General features: G+C 45.2%; 2 non-coding genes across 2 annotated transcripts; both read left to right on the forward strand.

Annotated features, from left to right (window-relative positions):
- Positions 1 to 6,789: 6,789 nt before the first annotated feature.
- On the forward strand, positions 6,790 to 6,863 carry trnat-agu (transfer RNA threonine (anticodon AGU)). The gene has a single exon. It is a non-coding gene; the product is annotated as a tRNA-Thr (tRNA).
- Positions 6,864 to 23,653: 16,790 nt separating this feature from the next.
- On the forward strand, positions 23,654 to 23,725 carry trnaw-cca (transfer RNA tryptophan (anticodon CCA)). Its single transcript has one exon. It is a non-coding gene; the product is annotated as a tRNA-Trp (tRNA).
- Positions 23,726 to 25,362: the final 1,637 nt, after the last annotated feature.

Below are 25,362 nucleotides of genomic sequence, written 5' to 3' on the forward strand. Positions count from 1 at the left end.
GACACTCACCTCCACCCTCGATGTCAAGGATCAATTCTATGTGACACTTGACACTGCCATCAGTAGAATTCCCAGCACCGAGGGTTTGTACCTTCTAGGAGACTTCAACACAAGCTTGGGTACTGACTACAGCTTGGCCAACGAGCATAGGGCACCAGGGGCTTGGCAAGATGAACAAAAATGGACAGAGGTTGCTGGAGCTATGCTGTCAGCATGGATTCTGTGTGATGAACAGCTACTTCCAGGTCAAGCTGTGCCACAGGGTGTCCTGGAGACATCTGAGATCACGCCACTGGCACCAGCTAGACCTTATCATCACCAGACCTACCACCCTCAGCAGTGTCCTCATCACTCGCAGCTATCACAGTGCTGACTGTGACACTGATCACTCCCTGGTGTGTAACAAGGTCAGGCTTCAGACAAGGAAGCTTCACCCATCCATGAAGAAAGGTAGTCCTCAGATCAACACTCGCCGAACCACTGATCCAGAAAGGACCCAGGAGTTCCTCAACATCCTTGATCAGGCACTTTCAAACAACAATGCACTCACTGTGTATGGAAAAAGAGATGGGAGGAATGCTGACTGGTTTGAGGCTGATTGGACTGAAATAGAGTCAGTTATTGCAACTAAGAGGAGAGTCCTCATGAACTACAAACCAGTCCCCAGCAAACAAAATCTCGATGCTCTCAGAGCTTCCAGAAACAGGTCTCTGCAGACTGCTCGGCCCACCTCCTTCTGGAATGTGTCTTTGCAAAGCAGGTGTGGAAAGAGATGCAGTGGTTTTTGTTGAGGTTCATCCCAATCAGCTCTGTAACACAGGAGTCTGTGCTCTGCGGGTTGTTCCCAGGGACGCACACCGAGACAAACATCAACTGCTGCTGGAGGACTATCAATTCGGTGAAAGATGCTCTTTGGTCTGCCGAAACTTGCTGGTCTTCCAGAGCAAAGAGTTGTCCATGATCGAATGCTGCAGACTGGCACATTCCAAGGTCCAGGACTACGTGCTGAGGGACGCACTACAGCTTGGGGCAGCCGCAGCAAAGGCTCAATGGGGAAAGACCACAGTGTATGGTCCCCCCACCAAGTTGAATTGAGGGGCTGGATCCATCAGAAACCCCTCGAACTGTATTGGGAAAATTTTCATTTGCTGTAAAATGTAAAAATGTCTATGGCATGACAAATGAAATGGAAGGGTTGTGAGGCAACTCATGATTGTATTGAAGGAAACTGATCTCCCTTGTGCTGTTTGCATTTTTTGACTTGGTGCTGTTTGAAACTGTTCAGTAATGTATTTTTTACAGATTTTTATGAATAAAGTATATTTTATAAATTTTAAAAAAAAACTGCTCGGCACTGCTGGTTAATCAATACTGGTTAAAACGCTGCAACAGCATACAATCTGCTGCTGAATCCGGGGATGCTGGAGGGATGTATGAAGGAATTAAGAAAGCAATGGGACCAGCAGTAACTAAATCAGCACCTTTGAAGACAAAGAGAGGGGTGATCATCACTGAACCTAACAAGCAGATGGAAAGGTGAGTGGAGCATTACCTTGAACTCTACATAACGGAGAACATTGTCATTGAAGTAGCTCTCAGCGCCATTCCAGACTTCCCTGTCATGGAGGAACTGGACAGTGAGCCCTCCATGGTGGAGCTCAACAAGGCCATTGACCGTCTTGCCAGTAGTAAAGCCCCGGGAAATGATGTTATTCCACCTGGAATCATCAAAAGTGGAAAAGCGGCTCTGCTGCAGCATCTCCATGAACTTCTGTGTCTCTGTTGGAAGGAAAGATCTGCACCTCAAAACATACGTGATGCAAATATTGTCACCTTGTCCAAAAATAAGGGGGAAATCGCAGTGACTGCAGAAATTACCGAGGCATCTGCTTGCTAAGTATTGTGGGGAAGGTCTTTGCTCACATTGCTCTGACCAGATTGAAGACCCTGGCATCACACATCTCTCCTGAGTCTCAGTGCAGCTTCAGAGCTGGTAGATCGACAGTCGACATGATTTTCTCACGTCGGCAGTTACAGGAGAAGTACTGTGAACAGTACAGACCACTCTACATTGTCTTTATAGACATCACCAAGGCCTTCGATCTTGTCAGCAGAGACGGACTCTTCAAACTGCTGTGGAAACTAAGCTGCCCTCTTGAACTCTTGGGTGTCATTTCTTTCCACGAGAACATGCACAGTTCCGTCAGTTACAAAGGAGCAACATCAGACACTTTCAAGATCAGCAGTGGAGTAAAGCAGGTTGTAAGCTCCTCACAGCTCACATCTTTACAATTAGCATACTCTTCTCCATTCTGCTATTTTACACTTTCAGTGACTCAGATGGGGGTGTCCACCTGCATACCAGAGCTGACGACAAGCTGTTCAACTTGGCAAGACTGTGCGCCATGACCAAAGTGGGTAAATTCCTAGTCCGTGAGTTGCTGTTTGCTGATGACGCTGTGCTGAAATCCCATAATGAAGTTCACTTGCAGCAGCTTGTCGATCGCTTATCCCTGGCCTGCAAGGAGTTTGGACTGATGATCAGCATCAGGAAGATCAAAGTTATGGGCCAGGACGTAGAGACTCCACCTTCCATCAACATCGACAGCCTCACCTTGGAGGTTGTCAACAGCTTCACATACCTTGGATCAACAATCACCAGCAATCTGTCCCTTGATGCTGAAATCAGCACCAGGATTGTCAATGCTGCAGCTGTCATGTCAAAGTTGAGAAGACGAGTGTGAACCGACAGCAAACTGATCGAAAATATAAAGCTCTGCGTGTACCAGGCTTGTGTTCTCAGCACCCTCCTTTATAGGAGAGAAGCATCAACAACTTATGCAATTCAAGAAAATCAGCTGAACAGCTTCCACCTCCGCTGTCTCAGATGGATATTGGGCATCTCCTGGCAGGACAGAGTGCCGAATGCAGAAGTACACCAGCGTGCAGGGATCTGCAGCATGTTTGCCCTCTTGACTCAGCAGTGACTCTGTTGACTGGGTCATGTGTGCTGAATGGATGACGGTCGCTTTGCCAAAGACACACTCTTTGGTGAGCTTGCTATCAGCACGAGACCAACAGGTCACCCACGTCTATGATACAAGGACATCTGCAAGCGAGATCTCAAGCAGACTGGGATTGGAGTCGATGCATGGGAAGTCCTTCCTGCTGACTGGAATTCCTGGAGAAAGGCATTCAGGAAGACCATGGGAAAAGCAGAGGACAAAAGAAATGACCAGTTGGGGGCAAAGAGAGCTCCGAGGAAGGTAAAATTATCAGTCGACCTCGGGCCAATGATATTCATCTGTACCAGCTGTGGAAGGGATTGTCACTCACGAGTCGTCCTCTACAGCCACAACAAACGATGCTTAATACAGAAGTGACGTACACCCCGGGCGTAGCCCATCGTCTTCTGAGACGGACGATTGCCTATTACTACTACAACTACAGCTACAACTACAAGAGCGGGTCATGAGGCTGGGAACTCTGTGGCGACTAACTCATCTCTTGACTCGCCAAAGCCTGCCCACTACCTACAAGGCACAAGTCAGAAATGTGATGGAATACTCATGCCTGGATGAGTGCAGCTCCAACAACACTCAAGAGATTGACACCATTAGGTCAAAGCAGCCCACTTGATTGGCACCCCATCCACCACCTTAAACATTCATTCCCTCTAGCACCAGTGCAGAGTGGCAGCAGTGTGTAACATTTACAAGATGAACTGCAGCAACTTGCCAAGCCTCCTTCAACAGCACCTTCCAACCCACAAACACTACCACCTAGAAGGATAAAGGCAGCAGACGCATGGGAACATTACCACCTTCAAGTTCCCCTCCAAGTCACACACCATCCTGACTTGGCACTGTACCGCCATTCCTTCACTGTTGCAGGGTCAAAAACCAGGAACACCCTCCCAAAAAGCACTGTGGAGGTGCCAGAGGATTGAACAGTGGCAAATGTGACTTGCTATTTCAACAAAGGGTGTAAGGACAATCCAGGTAACTACAGGCCAGTTAGATTAACAACAGTGGTGAGTAAGGTTTTAGAAACAATATTAAGGAAAAAATCAACAGTCACTTGGAGAGATTTGAGTTAATTGAGGAGATTGAGCATGGATTTATAAATGGGAGTTCATGCTTGACTAACTGCATTTTTTGATGAACTAACAGGAAGATGATGCAGCGAATGTTGTTGATATGGATTTTAAGAAAGGATGGATGGATGGATTAAGAATGGATGAGAAGGGGATTGAGTTTAAGAGCCGCGAGGCTATGCTGCAGCTCTATAAAGCCCTGGTTAGACTACACTTGGAATATTGTGTTCAGTTCTGGTCGCCTCATTATAGGAAGGATGTGGAAGCTTTAGAGAAGGTGCAGAGGAGATTTACCAGGATGCTGCCTGGACTGGATGGCATGTCTTATGAAGAAAGGTTGAGGGAGCTCGGGCTTTTCTCATTGAAGCGAAGAAGGATGAGAGGTGACTTGATAGAGGTGTACCACTTGATGAGAGGCATAGATAGAGTGGATAGCCAGAGACTTTTTTGCAGGGCGGAAAGGGCTATCACCAGGGGGCATAATTTTAAGGTGATTGGCGGAAGGTTTAGGGGAGATGTCAGAGGTAGGTTCTTTACACAGAGAGTGGTGGGTGCGTGGAATGCACTGCCAGCGGTGGTAGAAGAAGCAGATACATTAGGGGCATTTAAGCGACTCTTGGATCGGTACATGGATGATAGTAGAATGAAGGGCATGTAGGTAGTTTGATCTTAGAGTAGGTTAAAGAGTCGGCACAACATCGTGGGCCGAAGGGCCTGTACTGTGCTGTACTGTTCTAAGGTACCACATAAAAGGGTGGTTAACAAAAGTGAGGTTCATGCAATAGGAGACTCCCTGTCCAATTGGATAGAAAATTGCCTTAAGGACAGAAAATAGCGAATCATAGTAAACGGTTCTTTGTCAGGCTGGAGGATAGTCGACAGTGGGTGTTCTCCAATGGTCACTGCGAGAACCACTGCTTTTTCTGCTATATGTAAATGACTAGGATCTTGGAAAATAGAGTAGAATCTCAAAATATGCTGATAACACCAAACCTGGAGGAGTGGTAAATAGTGAGGATGAAATGAACTGCCTGCAACAGGACAGTGATAGGCTAGCAGAATGGGCAGACAGGTGGCAGATAGAATTTAATAGTGACTAGTGTGAGGTGATAGACTTTCGCAGAAGGGATAGGGAGAGGCAATATATACTTAATGACACAGTTCTAAAGAGTGCTAAAAATAAGGCTCTTTATATGTGTCTTGTTGGTCCAGGGGTATGGTTTTCATTTTCGATGTGTAATTGGATAGCATGTGAGAGATCCTAGTTTCAAATCCTGCATGACTCCTACTTCATTTGCATTTTTAGTTGAAGGTCATCGATTGGTTGCAGCCTTACAAAAAGCGGAGTTGACTTTCACACGGAGCCTGTTTGAGGACCAGAGAACTGGATTCAAAGAACCTGTTGACAAAATTGAAATGAACTAAATGTACAGATTGCCAAGTGTGTGTATGAAGGTGAAGCCGTAACTGAGAGCTGGATCCAAAAACAACAGGACTGGGTTCTGGTATGGAATGGAATTCTTCTGTGTTTCTGTTGTTTGTCTTGGATTAACTCATCGATTTTTTGTTTTTCACTTTGTCGATTTGTTTGAATAATTGTGGATCCTTCTTCAGGGTGTTTTCTTTCACCAGGTAGTTCTGACCTCTGATGATGTTGATCGTAATAAGCTTCAACTCACTGATAGTTTTGGAAGTGAGCAAATTTCCTTTGCTTGAGTCTACAACATGGAACTCAGTCTGACATTTAGTTTAGTTTAGTTTAGAGATACAGCACAGAAACAGGCCCTTTGGCCCTGTGCCGACCATCAACCACCCATTGATACTAATCCTACACTAATCCCATATTCCTACCACATCCCCACCTGTCCCTATATTTCCCTACCACCTACTTATACTAGGGGCAATTTATAATGGCCAATTTACCTATCAACCTGCAAGTCTTTGGCATGTGGGCGGAAACCGGAGCACCCGGAGGAAACCCACGCAGACACAGGGAAAACTTGCAAACTCCACCCAGGCAGTACCCAGAATTGAACCTGGGTCGCTGGAGCTGTGAGGCTGCGGTGCTAACCACTGCGCCACTGTGCCGCCGACGTTTGGATCTATGGGAGGATTTGAAAGCTGCCCCAGCGTTGGAGCATACAGTTGCATCCATCCAATAAGAGACCGAGTAGAAGTGACAGTTCAGTCAGTCGAACATGAGACTTTTAATCTCAGGGTTGTGAGTTTGAGTGCCATTCTGTTTTTCCCTTTTTTTAGGCTTCATTAGCAGAGAGTACAAGGATTGTTTGACGTGAAATTCAACAACAGTATGAGAAAGTCTCACTTTGATTCAGGACTCTTATCTCTCTGCAGCATCTTGCTGCGAAGAATTGAACTTTGTCTCATTTCCTTCTCAGCTCAGGGTCAGTGCGGCTCAGTGGGACTTCTGGCTGTCTCCCGCTTCACAATCCATCAGTGCTGAGAAAGCAATGGGGAATATTACTCACATGTTGTATTCTGTAAACTTTTGGAAAAAATTGAATTATGTATTTACTTCCAAAACATTCATTCTCAGTTCTGGGAAAAATACAGTATTTGATCGACTGTATCAGGAAGTGGGAAAAGTTAAAATATGTTGTGACCAGTGGAGAAGTGGGATGAGAATAAATAGTGCCCTTCTCTGATTTCAACTGCGCAAGCCTTTTCAATCTGGCTCTGTAGCTTAGTTGGTTACAGCACCTGTCTAGTAAACAGGAGATCCTGGGTTCAACTCCCAGCAGAGCCTTATTGCACATTTGCGGTGTGCTTTAGAAGCTTCCTGATCTTTCATTTACATTTCTGTCTTGTGAAATTTGACTTAGAATTCAAATTACATAATGAATTTCAGTCACAGGAGAAAACAGCCTTTGTGAAGGATGTGAGTTTGGAATGGCTGTTCCTCCTTGCACAGAAATTCAGTGCTGATACGCCAAAGGCAACTTCTTTGATAGAAGTTTGTTCACAGTTACATTCAACCTGGAAAACAGCTCGACATTAATCTCACTGAAGGAAAGTGTGACTGCGTTGAATGTTTCAGAGTGTTTGTGTCGTTATGTGTTGCTTACAACCGTGACTGGGACATGACGCAAGTGGGAGGGTTGATCCGAGGTTTGGAATATTTGTCAGTCAGGAACAAGAAAAATCAAAGGAAGCAAATAAGAAAACCTATGTCTCATATGGTTACCGACAGACGGTGAGAAAATATTAAACTTTGTTCTATTCAATACAGCTGTGTGAACTTTGACCTGTTCTACCTTTTTATAAACAGTATTTGAAGGGTCTCGGTAACAGTATTCAGTGTTGATGAGAGTGGGGTCTGGGTGAGCATCTGCTGAGTGTGACAGGGTCAGGACTGGATGCAGGAAGTTCTCTGACAGTCTCTCTCTCTCTCTCTCTCTCTGATGGGTTGAGTTGATTTTCAACTGGCAGCTGTTGGTGTTTCAATAAATGAAAGAGGTTCCCTCCACCCAATTTTTTTGAACAGACAGTGTAGTATAAGGATGTAAAGGGTTAATGCTGAAGACAGTGGGATCAACCCCTCCCACTGTCAGAGTGATGATGTAACAGTCACATGAGATGAGGTTTGGAAGAGAGAGCAGCACCAAGGATGCTAGCTTCGGAGGCTTGATGAGTGTGTATATAGTATTGTGTAAATTAGAAAAGAGTTCTTAGTTCTTCCAGCAGGAAATGTGTCCAAAAATATTGAGAAATTCACACTTTTGTTATTCAGGAGTGGAAACACAGATATTAACTCCAAGTGACAGTTCTCGGTTCATTTAACAAAAAAAAAGGTAGAGAATAATATTACTCACTGATTGAAATCCCCCAGTGAGGAGACAGTTAAACAGGTGATCTGTTGGGGCATCATTCGATCCAAGGTTTCGGCAGCATTTAATCTCCCTTTTTGGTGAAATTCTTTGTTATTTGCATCTTTTTTTAAAATCCAGCTTTGATGGGTGGGTGAAAAAACTCAGAAAAACTGAACAGTTCCATCCTTTCTTTTCTTCCTTCTTCCCACCAGTTTCTCTTTTCTGTCCCAGATCAATATAATGATGAGAATCCCAATTTAATCTGCTGTTTTATCCATTCCAATCAAAATTCAACATTCCAATCAAATCTATTTATTATTCCACAGTGTCTCTCCATGTGTTTTATTCTGTTGTATTATCTCACAGTCTGTTTGATGATCAATGTTACATCTCACTCTCTGTTCTGGTGAAGACCAGAAGCAGTGATATCTGTTTGCACCACCCACCAAGTCGGCCTGAAACTGTGCCTCACCGATCATGTGGAGTTAGGAACATAGGAACATAGGAGCAGGAGTCGGCCATTCAGCCCATCGAGCCTGCCCCACCATTCAATATGATCATGGCTGATCATCCACTTCAATGCCTATTTCCCCACACTTTCCTCATATTCCCTTATGTCATTTGTATTTAGAAATCTGTCAATCTCTGCTTTAAACATACTAAATGACTGAGCTTCCATAGCCCTCTGGGGTAAAGAATTCCAAAGATTCACAACCCTCTGAGTAACAACATTTCTCCTCATCTCTGTCCTAAGTCGTTTCATCCTTATTTTGAAATTGCACCCTCTGGTTTTCGACTCCCCAACCAGGAGAAACATCTTAGCTGCATCTACCCTGACTGTCCTTTAAGTATTTTGTGGGTTTCAATGGGATCACCTCTCATTCTTTGAAACTCTAGAGAATACAGCCCGTTTCCCCAATCTCTCTTCATAGGACATTCGCACCATCCCAGGAACAAGTCTGATGAACCTTTGTTGCACTCCCTCTGTGGCAATAATATCCTTCCTAAGGTAAGGAGACCAAAACTGCACACAGTACTCCAAGTGCGGTCAAAGCAAGGTTCTTTCTAATTGAAGCAAGAATTCACTATTCCTGTACTCAAATCCTCTTGTGATAAAGGCTAACATACCAATAGCCTTCCTAATTGCTTGCTGCACTGCATGTTAGCTTTCAGTGACTTATTGACATGGACACCCAGATCACCCTTATATTCTGTACCTCAGTTAATAAAGGAAAGGATTCCATATACCAGCTGAACCACCTTATTGACGTGTCCTGCTACTTCAGGGATCTGTGGACATTCACTCCAACGTCTCTCACTTCCTCTACACCATTCAGTGTTCTCCCGTTAATTGTGTATTCCTTTGCCTTTTTTGACGTCTGCTCTCGCTGTTCCCTGCTCTCCGAGTGAAATCTTTCTCCCTCTCCTGGGCTCTTTATGCTACACTTCGCTTTCACTGTTTCCCGCTCTCTTAATGTATCAATATTTGTTTGCCTTGTGTTTAATTTAAAATATGGATTAACTGTATTTTACAGTTGTAGGTTTTATTTGGTAGTCCTGTACAAGTTGTGGATTGGTATTTAATATTCAGTTCTGTGAAAACGATTGTGAATGAAAATATAACTTTCAATCTTATACATGGGCTGGTCTGCAAGCAACAAGTCCTTCATTTTGTAGTAATGGAATTGATACTGTATCTTTCAGTCTTAATCTCTGTGGGATTTTTGAACTGGTATGTCATGCATAACATGGTCTAACGTCTGATGTACATTATGGGATTCATAGGAAATAGGGGCATTCGGCCATTCAGCCCATCGAGCCTGCTCCACCATTCAAACAGATTGTGGCTGATCATCTACCTCTATGCCATAATCTATCGATTTCTGTCTTGAATATGTTCAATGATTGAGCCTCCACAGCCCTCTGGGATAAAGAATTCCACAGATTTCCCACCCTCTGAGCAAAGAAATTCCTGCTCATCTCAGTCTCAAATGGCCTGCCCTTATTCTGAGACTGTGTCCCCTTGTTCTAGACGCACTAGACAGAGGAAACATCCTATCCATATCTACCCTGTGACACCCTGTAAGAACTTTGAAAGTTTCAATGAGATCACCTCTCATTCTTCAAAACTCTAGAGAATTCGGCCCAGTTTCTGCAGTCTCTCATCAGAAGACAACCCCACCATCCCAGGGGATTAGTCTGGTGAATCTCCGTTGCACTCCCTCTATGACAAGTCTTTCCTTCCTTAGATAAGGAAACCAAAATTGTACGGAATATTCCAGGTGCGGTCTCATCTAGACTTTATACAATTGAAGCAATACATCTTTACTCATGCACTCAAATCCCCTTTCAATGAAGCCAACATACCAGTTGCCTCTTAATTGCTTTCTGCACCTGCACACTAACTTTTAGTGTCTCATGAACAAGGACACCCAGGTCCCTTTGGACATCGACACTTCCCAGCCTCTCACCATTTAAGAAATACTCTGTCTTTCTGTTTATTCTACCAAAGTGGAGAACTTCACACTTATTCACATGATATTACATCTGCTATGTTCTAGCCCATTCACTTAGCCTGTCCAAATCCCCTTGAAGCCTCCTTGCATTCATTCTGTACCTTTCAATCATGTAAATTCTGTCTGTTCTATTTCAAATTTTATATTTAAAATGTAACCATGGTGACAGAGTTTATTGAGATCTGATATTGAGTTTGTTTTTGGACTGCGATTGATGTATCAACCTGTCAGCTGTACTGAATTGGAGTGAAATGGAAACAAGTTCTGTCTCTCCTGCTGTTGTTTGACTGTTGGATTGAAAATGTGTCTCTCGACTTTGGGATCAGTGTATGTCGAGGAATCACCACATCCATTCAGGTTCCTTCATGTATTTTCCTGCAGGAATGAAAGAACTGGTGAGGTAGAAGATACAAAAGCGATCAATGTAATCGTCCCAATAATAATCATTATGAACAATCACAAAATGAAAACCAGGAACACAAACAGTGTCAGTGTCTGACTCCACTGCAGTACTGCAGTATTCAGCTTCTGTTTACCAGGTGTTTGCAGTGGATTTACAACAAGTTTGTGACATTCAGAAACAACACAAGCCCTGCACTGCTCAATGACTGGGACTGTCCGATAGAGCAGTGACCTTTGCACAGTCACATTTCTATTTCAACGGAAAACAAGCAGCCACTATTTAAAATGTGCCTTTCACACTTCTCACCTGGTGTCTGCAATAAATGTTCTTTGTCTAACTGTCCACATCGTTATTTTGCGGCTATTTTTCCTCCACTGTTCACAATCCAACAAACAGTGAGAGACTGGAACTAAAGCAGGAAAATTCCCTCTCCTTTGGGTGGTGAAATTGTCAGTGATTTTCAATAGTGATTTCTTCCCATTGTGTCTCCCTGAGCCTGTACAGACACTGTCCGAGAATTAACTCTCCCTTCCCCGTGTCCCCGGCTCACTCCATGTTCCGGGAGCAGCTCCTGCTCCACAGTGTCTGTTACAAACACTCCCCGACTCCCCCTCAACTTCCCACCACTCAATGCTAATCTCTGAGCACATCTGCGGACACGCTCCCAAAGCAGTTGCTGCTGGAAGCAGATGCTGTTTGTTCCCTTCCCCCGGGCCCGGGAAGTCTCCATTAGCAGCTGATTTAAAGCATCTTCCCCTGATTGAGTGAATGGCCTCACAGACTGGGTTGGGGAAAGTCTGCGCATGCGCTCCACTCCTCATTGTGACGTCCCACTGGGGGCGGGGCTACAGCGCGCGTGCGCAGATCTCTGCAGCAATTCAGCATTCAAACATCAATGGGAACTTTCCCCATTTCACCCTCATCAAAGTCCCAAAGAAAGTGAAGAGGGGCTTGGACTGGAGGGAGGGAGGGGCGGGGTAGGGGAAACCTAGAACCCAGAAAGCTGCCCACTTGCCCCATTTAGATGCTCAATTTGCGGTCATTCCCTGCAGGGGGTTTGTTATTATTGAGCCCCTCCTGGCAAAACAATCCAATAGAAAGAGGGGAGAAAGGAGGGAGCCGGTGTGTTTGCTGGGACCTTGCAGAATTCATTTCAGCAGCAAAAGTCCCGGGTTATATTAACCTGAGTGAAACACGCTGTCAGTGAGAGGAAAACCGAACGGCCCTTTTCATCTTTTCATTGGAAACAAAGTAGAGCCGGAAGTGCGGCGAGCAGAGCAGACACACAAGCTCAATGACAGGAGAGCTCGGCCGTCCCTGAGTTTCAGCTCCCGGCTCTTACATTTCCTCATCCACACTGTCTTTACTGTGGATGTTCAGGGGTTCCTTGTCGGATCTGAGGACTGTATCCATTAAACATTCTGAGTCAGGAGATCCACACACTCTCTGTTACCAAGATTTATGGGCAGGAATGTTTCAAAACTTTGTCTATTAAATCATTGTATTATTCACAGAACTAATGAGGCTGACAGGAGAAGGGAGGGGAAGATGCGTTTGGTAGTGGCATCACGCTGTACCAATGCTTTGTCTTTCAACACACCATTAACATATCGTTTGCCTTTGCTCCATGACCTTCTGGTCAGCTATTCTGTGACCTTGTCCTATTTACACCTTCTCCTTTGCCCCACCCCCACTTTACTTGCTGATAACCTTTTACATTTCTAATATTTATTATTTCTGAAGAAGGGTCACTGACCTGAAACGTTAACTCTGCTTCTCTCTCCACAGATGCTGCCAGACCTGCTGAGTATTTCCAACATTTCTTGTTTTTATTTCAGATTTCCAGCATCCGCAGTATTTTGCTTTTATTGTATATAAATGTCTTGAATATTGGAATCACAGAATTGTTATTGCCCCGAAGGAGGCCATTTGGCCCATCGTGTCTGCACTGACTCTCCAAATGAGCAATTCACCTCATGTCACTTCCCCGTCTTCTCCCCATAATCCTGCACATTCTTCCTTTTCAGATAACAGTCTAATTCCCCTTTGAATTCTTCAATTGAACCTGCCTCCATCACATTCTCAGGCAGTTCATACTTTAACCACTCGCTGCGTGAAAAAGTTTTTCCTCATGTCGCTTTTGCTTCTTTTACCAATGACTTTAAATCTGTGCCCTCTCGTTCTCGATCCTTTCACAAGTGGGAACAGTTTCTCCCTATCCACTCTGTCTACACCCCTCATCATTTTGAATACCACTATGAAATCTCCTCTTAGCCTTCTTTTCTCCAAGGAAAACAGTCCTAACTTCTCCAATCTATCTTCATAACTGAAGTTCCTCATTTATTTTTATTTATTTTTTATTTAGAGATACAGCACTGAAACAGGCCATTTGGCCCACCAAGTCTGTGCTGAACAACAACCACTCATTGATCCTAACCCTGCAGTGATCCCTGCCACCACTGGGAATAATTTGGAATGACCAATTTACCTATCAACCTGCAAGTCTTTGGCTGTGGGAGGAAACCAGAGCACCCGGTGAAAACCCACGTGGTCACAGGGAGAACTTTCAAACTCCGCACAGGCAGTACCCAGAATCAAACCCATGTCTCTGGAGCAGTGAGGCTGCAGTGCTAACCACTGCACCACTGTGCTGCCCCAGCCCTGGAACTATTCCATGAATCTTTTCCATAATCTCTCCAATGCCTTCACATCTTTCCTAAAGTGTGCGCCCAGAACTGGACTCAGTATTTCAGCTAAGGCTAGTGTCTTATACAAGTTCAACATGACCTCCTTGTTCTTGTACTCTATGCCTCTATCACTAAAGCCGAGGACACTGTATGCTTTATTAACCGCTCTCTCCACCAATTCCACCACCTTGGATGACTTATACCCCCAGGTCCTTCTGCTCCTGCACCCCCTTTAGAATTGTACCCTTTATTCGATATTGTCTCTCCATGTTCTTCCTACCAAAATGAATCAATTCACATTTCTCTACATTGACCTTCACCTGTCATCTGTCCTCCCATTCCACCAACTTGTCTATGTCCTTTTGAAGTTTGACACTATCCTCCTTACAGTTCACAATGCTTCCTATTTTCGTATCATCCATAACCTTTGAAATTGTGCCCTGTGCACTCAGGTCTAGGTCATTCACATATATCAGGAAAGGCGAGGGCCCCAACACTGACTCCTGGGGAACTCCACTGCAAACCTTCCTCTCGCCTGAAACATATCCATTGCTCACTACTCTTTGTTTCCTGTCGCTCAGCCAATTCCATATCCATGTTACTACTGTCCCTTTTATTCCATGAGTTATAACTTAGCTCACAAGTCTGTTGTGTTGCACTGTTTCAAACTCCTTTTGATAGTCAATTAAATAAAAATACTGCAGATGCTAGAAATCTGAAATATAAACAAAATGTGCTGGAAATACTCAGCAGGTCTGGCAGCATCTGTGGAGAGAGAAGCAGAGTTAACATTTCACGTCAGTGACCTTTCAGATGCTGCCAGACCTTTTGAAAGTCCATGTACACCACATCAACAGCATTGCCCTCATCATCCCTCTCTGTTACCTCATCAAAAAACTCCAGCAGGACAGTTAAACATGATATTCCCTTAAGAAATCCATGCTGACTTTCTGGAATTAACCCACATTTGTCCGTGGGACTATTAATTTTGTCCCGAATTATTCTTTTGAGAAGTTTTCCCACCACCAAAATTGAACTGATTGGGGAGTGAGACGAGGTGAGTTGCTCTAGCAGAGAGCCAGCACGGGTTCGACAGGCCGAACGGCCACCTTCTGTGCTTTCGCCATTCTCTGATTGTATGATTCTAGCGACAACTGCTGGTGGAGAGGCAGTGATGCAGGAATGGGTTGACAGAAAGGGGAAAATCTGGGCTAGTGTGTGTTTGCAGCATTTGCAGTTTGTGTTCGGGTTTGTGAATAAAGGTGATTTGGAAGCTGTGTTCCAAATTGAAGTGTTTACTGGAAGCAAGAAGTTGATGTAAATAAAGAGTAAAACGTGTTAAGATGAAGTGTGGTGTGATTGAGGATAGCAGTAAATATAGTGTTGGTGAATTATTTGTGTTAATAAACTTCCACTGCACCCTCTGCTGCAGGCTGCTGTTTATATCCAGCTGTGTATTAGTGCTGTGTGTTAACTAGATAAATGTTTGTTTCAAATCTGTTTATAAAGCAATAGCATTGCACTCAAACAGTCCCAGACATAGCAACACACGTACAAAAGCAAAATACTGCAGATGCTGGAAATCTGAAACATAAACAGAAAATGCTTGAAATAGTCAGCAGGTCTGGCAGCATCTGTGCAGAGAGAACAGTTAACATTTCAGATCTGTTTCGTTAGCTCACATTAACTTTGTTTCTTTCTCCACAGATGCTGCCAGACCTGCTGAGTATTTCAAGCATTTTCTGTTTTTATTACAGCAACACAGGTGCTGGGAGGCTCAGCCTGGTTACACAATGTGACAAGGACGCTGAGTAACACCATCGACAATGGGACAGAGAGAAAAACACACAGAAAACCAATAGACTGTGAGGAAGCAAAAGTGAGGGACGCAGAGAGAGAGAAACAGACAGACAACAAGACTGAGATGGAGAATCAAGGCATTTATATTTTATTGAGTTCTCCCTGTTGTGTCAAGGTATTTCCTGTTGTGTAAATATGTTTTCTGTTGTGTAAAGATGTCCCCTGTTGTTGTGTCAAGGTTTTCCCTGTTACTGTTTTATTTTCTGTTGCTGACCGTCTCCTCACTGTGACCATTTGCCCTGGTTTTATTGTGGCCAACATCACCATCTGGTGGTGGAACGGAGACTCTGCAGGAAGGGGTTGCAAAGGGGGAGAGACTCGGTGATTTGTGAGATTTGTTGCTGATAGATATGATCTCTGGAAGAAAAAAGCTCATTGCAGTAAAGTAAGAAGCATGATGTCATTGTGGATAAACACAAGATGTTTTGAAAGTGACCTGTTTGTGTTACTACAAAATAGCAGAGAATGGTTTCGACCTCTGGTTGAAGGGCCCAACACACTTCCACTGTGCCACTCTGCCACTGGTTGTTTCAAATTCCAGGTGCCTGTTCGTGAAATATGTTCATTTCCCTATTTTTTTTTGTAAAAATACGATTGTAGTGAGATTGCTCAAGGATCCCAGACTCAGCAACACACGTGCTGACAGACTCACCCTCACTGCACAATGGCACAAGGACACTGAGTAACAGCACCGACAATCAGGCAGCTTTGTACAAAATTGGATTAAGGACAGAAAATAGCGAGTCGTATTAAATGGTTCTTTGTTAGGAAGGATGCGAGCATAAGAGGGGTGACAATCCCAGGCAGCGGAGGCACTCAGGTGAAAACCTCCCTCCTGTACATGGATGACGTCGCCGTCTTCTGCTCGGATCCGCTGTCCGTGCGCAGACTGATGAGCATCTGCGACCAGTTCGAACTGGCCTCGGGAGCCAAAGTTACCCACGGCAAGAGCGAGGCCATGTTCTTTGGGAACTGGGCTGACCGATCCTTTGTCCACTTCACCGTCAGGTCAGATTACCTGAAGGTGCTGGGGATATGGTTCGGAAGGGCCGGGGCGTGCACCAAAACCTGGGAGGAGCGAGTAGCCAAGGTACGACAAAAGTTGGGCATGTGGGGGCAGCGATCTCTCTCCATTGTGGGTAAGAACCTGGTCATCAGGTGCGAGGCGCTCACGTTGTTGCTGTATGTGGCGCAGGTCTGGCCCGTACCCCACTCCTGCGCTGTGGTGGTCACCTGAGCCATTTTCCGCTTCATCTGGGGATCTAAAATGGACCGGGTCCGGAGGGACACGATGTTCAAAACTCTGGATGAGGGCGGGAAAAATGTACCCAACGTCGCCCTCATCCTGATGACCACCTTCGTGTGCGGCTGCATCAAGCTGTGTGTAGACTTCCAGTAATCCAACTCCAAGTGTCACTACGTGCTGAGGTTGTATCTGTCCCCGGTGTTGCGAAGGATGGGCCTGGTCACATTGCCGTGGAACACTCCATGCAGTTGGACCGTGCCGTACCACCTATCCTTCGTGGAGCAGTTTCTGCGGGAAAACACCTTTGACCACCGATCCATCAGGCAGTCGTCTGCACACAATGTCCTCAAGGCCCAACGGGGAAAGGAGACGGTGGATCCTGTATGATGGTTCCCCGAGCAGACGGTCAAAGTCATTTGGCGGAATGCCTCATCACCAGAACTTTCAAGCAAGCACCAAGATGTAGCGTGGCTCGTGGTGAGAAGGGCCCTCCTCGTCAGATCCTTCATGCACACCCGAAGTCTCACCCGTTCCCCGCGGTTTCTGTGGTGGGGAAGAGACCATTGCCCACCTCCTCCTGGAATGTGCCTTAGCAAAGCAGGTGTGGAAAGAGATGCAGTGGTTTTTGTCGAGGTTCATCCCAAGCAGCTCTGTGACACAGGAGTCTGTGCTCTACGGGCTATTCCCAGGGACGCACACCGAGACAAACATCAACTGCTGCTGGAGGACTATCAATTCGGTGAAAGACGCCCTTTGGTCTGCCCGAAACCTGCTGGTCTTCCAGCGCAAAGAGTTGTCCACCACCGAATGTTGCAGACTGGCACATTCCAAGGTCCAGGACTACGTGGTGAGGGACGCACTAAAGCTTAGGGCAGCCGCAGCAAAGGCTCAATGGGGAAAGACCACTGTGTAAGGTCCCCCCACCAGGCTGAACTGAGGGGCTGGATCCATGGGAAACCCCTCGAACTGTATCAGGAAAAGTTTGTGTGCTGTAAAATGTAAAAATGTATATGGCATGACAATGAAATGGAAGGGTTGTGAGGCAACTCATGATTGTAAAGAAGGAAGCTGATCACCTTTGCACTGTTTGTATTTTTTGACTTGATACTGTTTTGAACTGTTTGGGAATGTAATTTTTACAGATTTTTATGAATAAAGTATATTTTGGAAATTAAAAGAAAGTATTAAATGGTTCTCGGTCAGACTGGAGGATAGTCGAAAGTGCTGTTCCCCAAGGGTCAGTGCTAAAACCACTGCTTTTTTTGCTACAGATAAATGACTTGGATCTTGGAATATAGAGTAGAATCTCAAAATATCCCAATGACACCAAACATGGAGGAGTGGCAAACAGTGAGGATGAAATGAACTGCCTGCAACAGGACAGTGATAGGCTAGCAGAATGGGCCGACAGGTGGCAGATGGAATTTAATAGTGACGAGTGTGAGGTGATGCATTTTAGCAGAAGGAATAGGCTGAGGCAATATATACTTAATGGCACAGTTCTAAAGAGTGTGCAGGAATAGAGGGACTTGGGGTTCATGTGCATCAATCTTTGAAGGTGGCAAGACATATTGCGAGAGTATCTGATCTATGGGAGAAGATTTTAGATATCGGCTTGTTCAATTACAGTTTCTGTTTTCTCTGTTACTTGTGGTTAGCAAATAAATAGAGGTATTGAATACTCCTCCACCAGTCCTAGGGATCATCCAAGTTATTTTAAATCCTCCCATGGGTCCCCATGTCAGACTGAGTTCCATGTTTTAGAATCAAGCAAAGGAAATCTGCTCAGTTCCAAAACTATCAGCGAGTTGAAGCTGATAACGTGCCTCTGGTGTCATCAGCAACACGGGAAATGCTGCAGCTGCAGTGAGAGGTCAGGCAACATCTGGCAGAGTTGCCAGAGGCTATGTGTACCCAAGCACGGACGATGGAGGAGTCCATCCAGGCCTTGGGTGCTGCACTGTCTCTGATGGGGGTGTGTCTGGCTTCCTCCATTGAGAGATTGGTGACTGTCATGGAGAGCCAGATCCAGCCGACCAATCAGTGGCTGCCGGAGATGTTCGCAGACCTGCACTCCATCACTTTGTCCATGAGCTCCATCCAGCGGTGACAAGGTGAGAGGGGGGACGAGGCACCTGAACTCTCCACCAGGCCCACGTCCCTCTCAGGTCAGCAGGGAGGTACAAGTGTGTCTTATAAGGGGGAGGAGCAGCTGGCTGCTAAATCTGGGGGTGTCCTCTCTGGGTGCTCCTGGTGTGGACAGTAGCTCCAAAGCCGCTCTGCCAGTAACACCAGTGATGCCAGTGCCTGCCTCCATCACCCTCGATGACAGAGGGGGTCCCTGTACCTCTGCAGGAGGCCCTCAGTGTGCCGGGGCCCTCCAGGCCTCAGGCAGCAAGAGGATGGCCGCCAATGTCATCCCAAGCCATGGGGCAGCAAGGTCAGCAGCCTGTCTCCACCTCAGCTGACAGAGCGGGGGGAGCACCACGTAGGAGCAGCCGGAAAAGATTTAAGAAGAACACCTTGATTCACTGAGGGGTTCAAGGGTGAATGTTCATTCCAGATGTACATTCCAGATGGGACGTCATTTAAACCCTTCCTCCCAAGGGGCTGGAAGTGAGGGACCAAGCCCCGAGCTCACAAAGCTTTGGTCTTGCCACTGTGCAATGTGTACCTGGGTGCTGCAGTGCAGAAGGAAGGAGTCAACAACAGGGCTGCTCACTGTCTGCAATGTAGTATAATGGTGACTTCACCTTTGAGAAACTGTATTCTTTTCGAGACCAAGCCACTGCTGCAACTCATGCCATCATCATACATTTGTAAAGAAACTCCATTTTGAAAGACACATTCAACACATGGCTTGCAATGCATGTACACACGCACACACACATGCATGCAAACACATAGAGGCACACGCGCGCACACACACACATACACGCACATGCACACGCGCGCACATGCACACACACATGCACGCATACACACACATATCATACACACACACGCATACACACACACACACACCAGTAAGGAAAAGACCTGGACCTGAGATCATGTCGATAAGTAAGATGATAAGTACTGTTTGTATTTAATTTGAATATAAAGCCTAGGGCATCATTTAATGAAGACTTATGAACACAGCACAACACCATATTTCTCTGGCATTGAGGATCAAAAAAGGAAACCACACAGACAACCAGGGAAATACAGAAGACTTGCATTGACAATTTCAGATTTAAATAAATAGCAATCACCATGTGTGTACAATGACAGCCAGTCTTTCCAGCCTTTACAGAGACACACAGTAATCCAGGGCCACACTGGAGAAAATACTTAGCAAGATTTGAACTCCGAAAGGGGCATTCGATATCAATACACCCCGAAGAAAGAGAACGTTACTCCTACACTCTGCTGAACCAAAAGTCGACAATACTTTCAATACACTCAGAGACACCGGAAGCGATGATGATTGTGATGCAGTGAAGAATGCTCCAACAAGATATTCTCAACAAAGGGCAAATCCTCACTATGAAATTTATGTCTTCAGGCAAACAAGGCAAGATAAATGTGAGACTCTTGACCACTACATGATAAGACTCACAAGTCTGAGCCAGAATTACAACTTCACAAACATGGACAAAACATCATCTCCCAGATCATTATGACCTGCAAATCATCAAGACTAAGATGGCAAGCTCTTAGAGAGAGCAAATTGGCAAATTGTTAAACTTGCAAAGGCTACTCAATAATGACAGAACGTGGGAAGCCAGCAAAAGACAAGCTGAAGTCTGAGAAGGGAAACCAAATAAAGGAAAGAAGAAATTCTCCTGGTTCCTGTTCAGGGGTTTTTGCACCATTGTAAAAACATCCCAAAGTTATTCACCTGCTGTCCTGGCAGTATATTCACATTAATCTATTTACTCCAGCTATCACTTCACAGTATTGCTCATGTACCTTTAGAGATCTGTGCAATGGAACACCCAGACAACTGCTTGAGATTATTTTCTTTCTCAACCTTCTTTAATCCTTTTCCCTGAAGGGTGATATCAGTTCATTGAGCACAGGCCCTTCCTGCTCTATATGGTGCTCAGTGCCTCATCAAATGAGAATAACTAACACACCACAGGCCAGGGAGCCTCGGCCCATCCTCCCCTGATTGTGGTTCAGTGCCAACCAGGTCAGATCAGCTAATTCAACACAGGCCGGAGATGGAACCTGGATCTTTCCTGCTCTGGGGGCTCCGTACCATACCAGGTGTGATAAAGTAAAATACCACAGGCTGGGGATGGAGCCTGGGATTTTCCTGTTCTGTGTGGGGCTCTGTACAACACCGTGTGAGATGAACTATCATCCCTCAGGCTGAGGAAGGAGCCTGGGCCCATTCTGTTCTGTGTGACTCCGTACCACACTGGGTGCGATCAGTTCACTCAACACAGGCCATGAATACAACCAGGCCCTTTCCTGCTCTGTGTGACTCGGTATCACACCAGGTGACATCAGCTAACACAGCACAGACTGGGGCTGGAGCCTGGGCCTGTCCTGCTCTGTGGAATCAGTAACACGATCTGTGAATACCTTTTATAAACACTCTGTGTCCAACATTGTGAGGCAGCTCTCTGTGTTTATATAGAGTGTCATTTATTGAGTGCTCTCTTGGATCCAACAGGGTAAAAGACGGTTGGGTGGTGGGGTGTGGATGGTGGTGCGGGGTGTGTGCAGAGAATTCGGGGGTGAGCTCTGATTCCTAACCATTTCTGGATTGTAAGGAATAAAGAATCAATGAAAGAGGGAGAAGCAATGTGGGAGAAGGGATGATTGAAGAATTTGTCCATGAAGCTGATTAAAAGTGTCTCAAACACAAGATAATATTCTTCTTTGGCCTCCCTGTCTCGAGAGACAGTGGGTAAGCACCTGGAGGTGGTCAGTGGTTTGAGAAGCAGTGCCTGGAGTGGCTATAAAGACCAATTCTAGAGTGACAGACTCTTCCACAGGTGCTGCAGATAAAATTGGTTGTCAGGGCTGATACACAGTTGGTTCTCTCCTTACATTTCTGTCTTTTTTCCTGCCAACTGCTAAGTCTCTTCGATTGTGGTCAATGTCACAGGGCTTCATGTCCCGTTTGTAGACGTCTTTAAATTGGAGACATGGACGGCTGGTGGGTCTGATACCAGTGACGAGCTCGCTGTACAATGCGTCCTTGGGGATCCTGCCATCTTCCATGCGGCTCACATGGCCAAGCTATCTCAAGTGCCGCTGCTCAGTCGGGTGTATATGCTGAGGAAGAGTCAGTTACTAGGGGACATAGGTTTAAGGAGCGAGGGGTAAAGTTTAGAGGGGATGTGCGAGGCAAGTTTTTTACACAGAGGGTGGTGAGTGCCTGGAACTTGCTGCCAGGGGAGGTGGTGGAAGCAGATACGATAGCGACGTTTAAGAGACATCTTGGCAAATATATGAATAGGAAGGGAATAGAGGGATATGGGCCCCGGAAGTGCAGAAGGTGTTAGTTTAGGCAGGCATCAAGATCAGCGCAGGCTTGGAGGGCCGAATGGCCTGTTCCTGTGCTGTACTGTTCTTTGTTCTTGTTTGTTGTTGTTGTTAATGTTGGCTGCCTTGAGGACTTCTGCGTTGGAGATACAGTCCTGCCACCTGATGCCAAGTTAATATTAATATTAAGAATTGGGAGGATTTAAAAAAAAACACCAAATGAGGAGTAGGAAATTGATAAAGAGGGAGAAAATGGAATCTGAGAGTAAACTGTCAAGAAACAAGTTATAAAAGGTTTTACTAGTATACAAAAAGCTCAACAATAACAAACAGATTCCTTCGATGCAGAGACAAGAAATTTATTGTGGGGAGAAAGAAAATGGTAGAGAGTTTACACAAATATTTTGTGTCTGTTTTCACAGTAGAAGGTACAGCGAACATGTCGGAAATCGTGTGGAACGGGGAAGAGATCTGTTCGTTGCCACCCTGGCTCAGGGTACTTAATGATAGCGACTAACTCTGTCATACAATCGGTTAGTGTGTTCAGCTATTACCTGTAGTGTTGGTGTTTTAAGCCCACCTGGTGACAGAGGCAGAGTCTATTTTCCTCATTTAGGATTCATTGTCACACAGTTCCAAATTGTCAATGTGTGCTTTGGCTGCAAGCAAGTATTTCCCAAACATTGCCAGCTCCGCTGTTATCCAGTAAATCACACCCTAATGCTTTTCCTTGCATTCATTTCACATAAAATTCTTAAATATTTAGATGATCATGTACCTCCAGCCAACCCATTAGAAATAAATCAAGTTATTGGGTTCAAAGTGCATTTATAGAACTGGAACACGCAATCCCACCGTGTGAAGCTACATTAAATTTGTGGTGATTGCACAGCTGGTATTAGAGAAAACAATCCAGAACATGTTGGACCATTTTAATGATATTTTACTTGCTTCTAATCACCTTATTTATGTTGATGTAAAATTTTGGAAAATCCTCTGGTCCAATAGCAGGTACATGAGAAAATGATGCAATATTTATATAAGCCTGGTGTTCTGGAATTCCTGCCTAAACTCCTCCACCTGTAACACTCCATCACCTCCTTAAAACTGAAAGTTTTGATCAGTATTTTGGACAGGAGTCAGCCCTGCCTTTTGCCCTGATTTGTCAGTAATCATTTAAAACCATTTTGGGTCAATCCCTTCCTTTAAATCCTGCACAGCAGCAGTGACAATAACTTTGTGGATTTAATGGTTGAGCCAAATCCGACTCAGTTCCCCAGGAGAAATTCCTGAACTCATGGGCACTTTGTATCAAGCAGCAGTTAGCAGCAAAAAGTCTGATTAATCAGAGTAGTGAGTCCAGTAAATACTTAAACAGAAGACACCCTGTAAAACAGAACTCCAAGTATCAGTTTGAATAAAGTATTGAACTGACAGAGTGGAGAGCAGATGAGGATTGAATTAAATTGCAATTCACTGAATCGAAACAAGAAGTGATTCTATCAAGAATGGGACACAGCTCTCTGTTTGCGAGCTTGTGGCGCAACGGTAGCGCGTCTGACTCCACATCAGAGAGTTGCGTGTTCAAATCACGTCAGGCTCAGTGAAGTTTTACAGCAGCTCAAGCTGCTGGATTTTATATCAGAAGAGAGTTCGCTCTGTTGGGATAAAAACAAGAAATGCTGGAACCACTCAGCAGGTCTGGCAGCATCTGTTGAAAGAGAAGCAGAGTTAATGTTTCGGGTCAGTGACCTTTCGGAACTGTTCGTGTATTGTTCAATTTCAAAATCGACTTTAATAGATTAAAGTTCTTATTTCTGGATCCGTTCAATTTCCACGCTCAGTTCTTATTTCTCAGTTTTCTATCGGAACAATGTTTCAGGGATGTGCTATCTCCATTGTTTATACAATAACTCTGTCAGCAAGTGTGCGAAGTAAAACACAAACGACCCAGCGTGGGTCTCATCCCACACCCGGCTCCGTCTGCACAGCTCCTTAGTTCAGTTGACGAGAACGCAGTGTTAATAATACCGAGGCTGTGGATTTGAACGCCGTAAGTGCTGGCAGATGTTCAGTTATTACTTTGACATGTTTTCCTAACACTTCAAGTCCAACTTTTAGATGCACACAGAATGTCAGAGAACTTATTTTGAATAACATCCATTGCATCCTTGTCACTGGGCTGGAGTAATCCAGAATACATTTTAATAATCTTCCGTTTGCTGATAAAGGTTGAATTTGCGGCTGTTCCCGTTAATGGTCACAAGCAGGAACAAACAGACAGAGTGTATCTGACCGCCCAGAGATGTGGAAAGGCTTCAGTTTAGGACAATTGCATCAAATCAAATGTTCACCAGGCCCCGAGAGAGTCAAAAGCTGGGGGAAAGGACGGAATGAGATAGTGAATAAGCTAAACTGAGGTGGAGGTGGGATGGCAGCGGTCCAGGGGACAGAAGCAGCGAGGCCGGGAGTGAGCGGCCGAAGCAGGGTATTTTGTGGGGAATGGAAATGACGATCGCAGCCACTGAGGGGTGAGGCAATGTTTGGACGTCATTCCGTCTTGTGTCGGTGCGTGGTGACGTCGGTGCACGCATGCGCAGATTCATACTGGCAAGCTGACAAATGTTTGGATGCACTGATGATGTCGACGATCGCTCTGCACATGCTCTGTGTTGTCAGGAAGCACTCTGTAGTGAATAAGCTAAATACAGAAGATATAAATATTTCCCATCCTTGATGTCTCTCTATTCCAGTCCAATCCAATCCTTCAATGCTGGGTAAATAATTTCAGTAAAAATTGTGCAGCTCGAGGATCGAAACCAAAGGCCAATGCAGAATAAAGGAGAACTGACGGAACTCCAGACTGAACCAGAGATCTTCAGTCTAACACTCTCCCAACTGAGCTATTTCAGTCTCACAGTGAAGTATCCTTTGTGTCATTTATTTATTTATTTAGAGATACAGCACTGAAACAGGCCCTTCGGCCCACCGAGTCTGTGCCAACCAACAACCACCCATTTATACTAATCCTACATTAGCCCCATATTCTCTACCACATCCCCACCATTCTCCTACCACCTACCTACACTAGGGGCAATTTACAATGGCCAATTTTACCTATCAACCTGCATTTCTTTGGCTGTGGGAGGAAACCAGAGCACCCGGCGGAAACCCACACAGCCACAGACTGTGTGGCTTACAAACTCTACACAGATAGTGCCCAGAACTGAACCCGAGTCG

This window comes from Heterodontus francisci, unplaced genomic scaffold (genome assembly GCF_036365525.1).
Source record: "Heterodontus francisci isolate sHetFra1 unplaced genomic scaffold, sHetFra1.hap1 HAP1_SCAFFOLD_61, whole genome shotgun sequence".
In the NCBI taxonomy this organism is placed as follows: Eukaryota; Metazoa; Chordata; class Chondrichthyes; order Heterodontiformes; family Heterodontidae; genus Heterodontus; species Heterodontus francisci.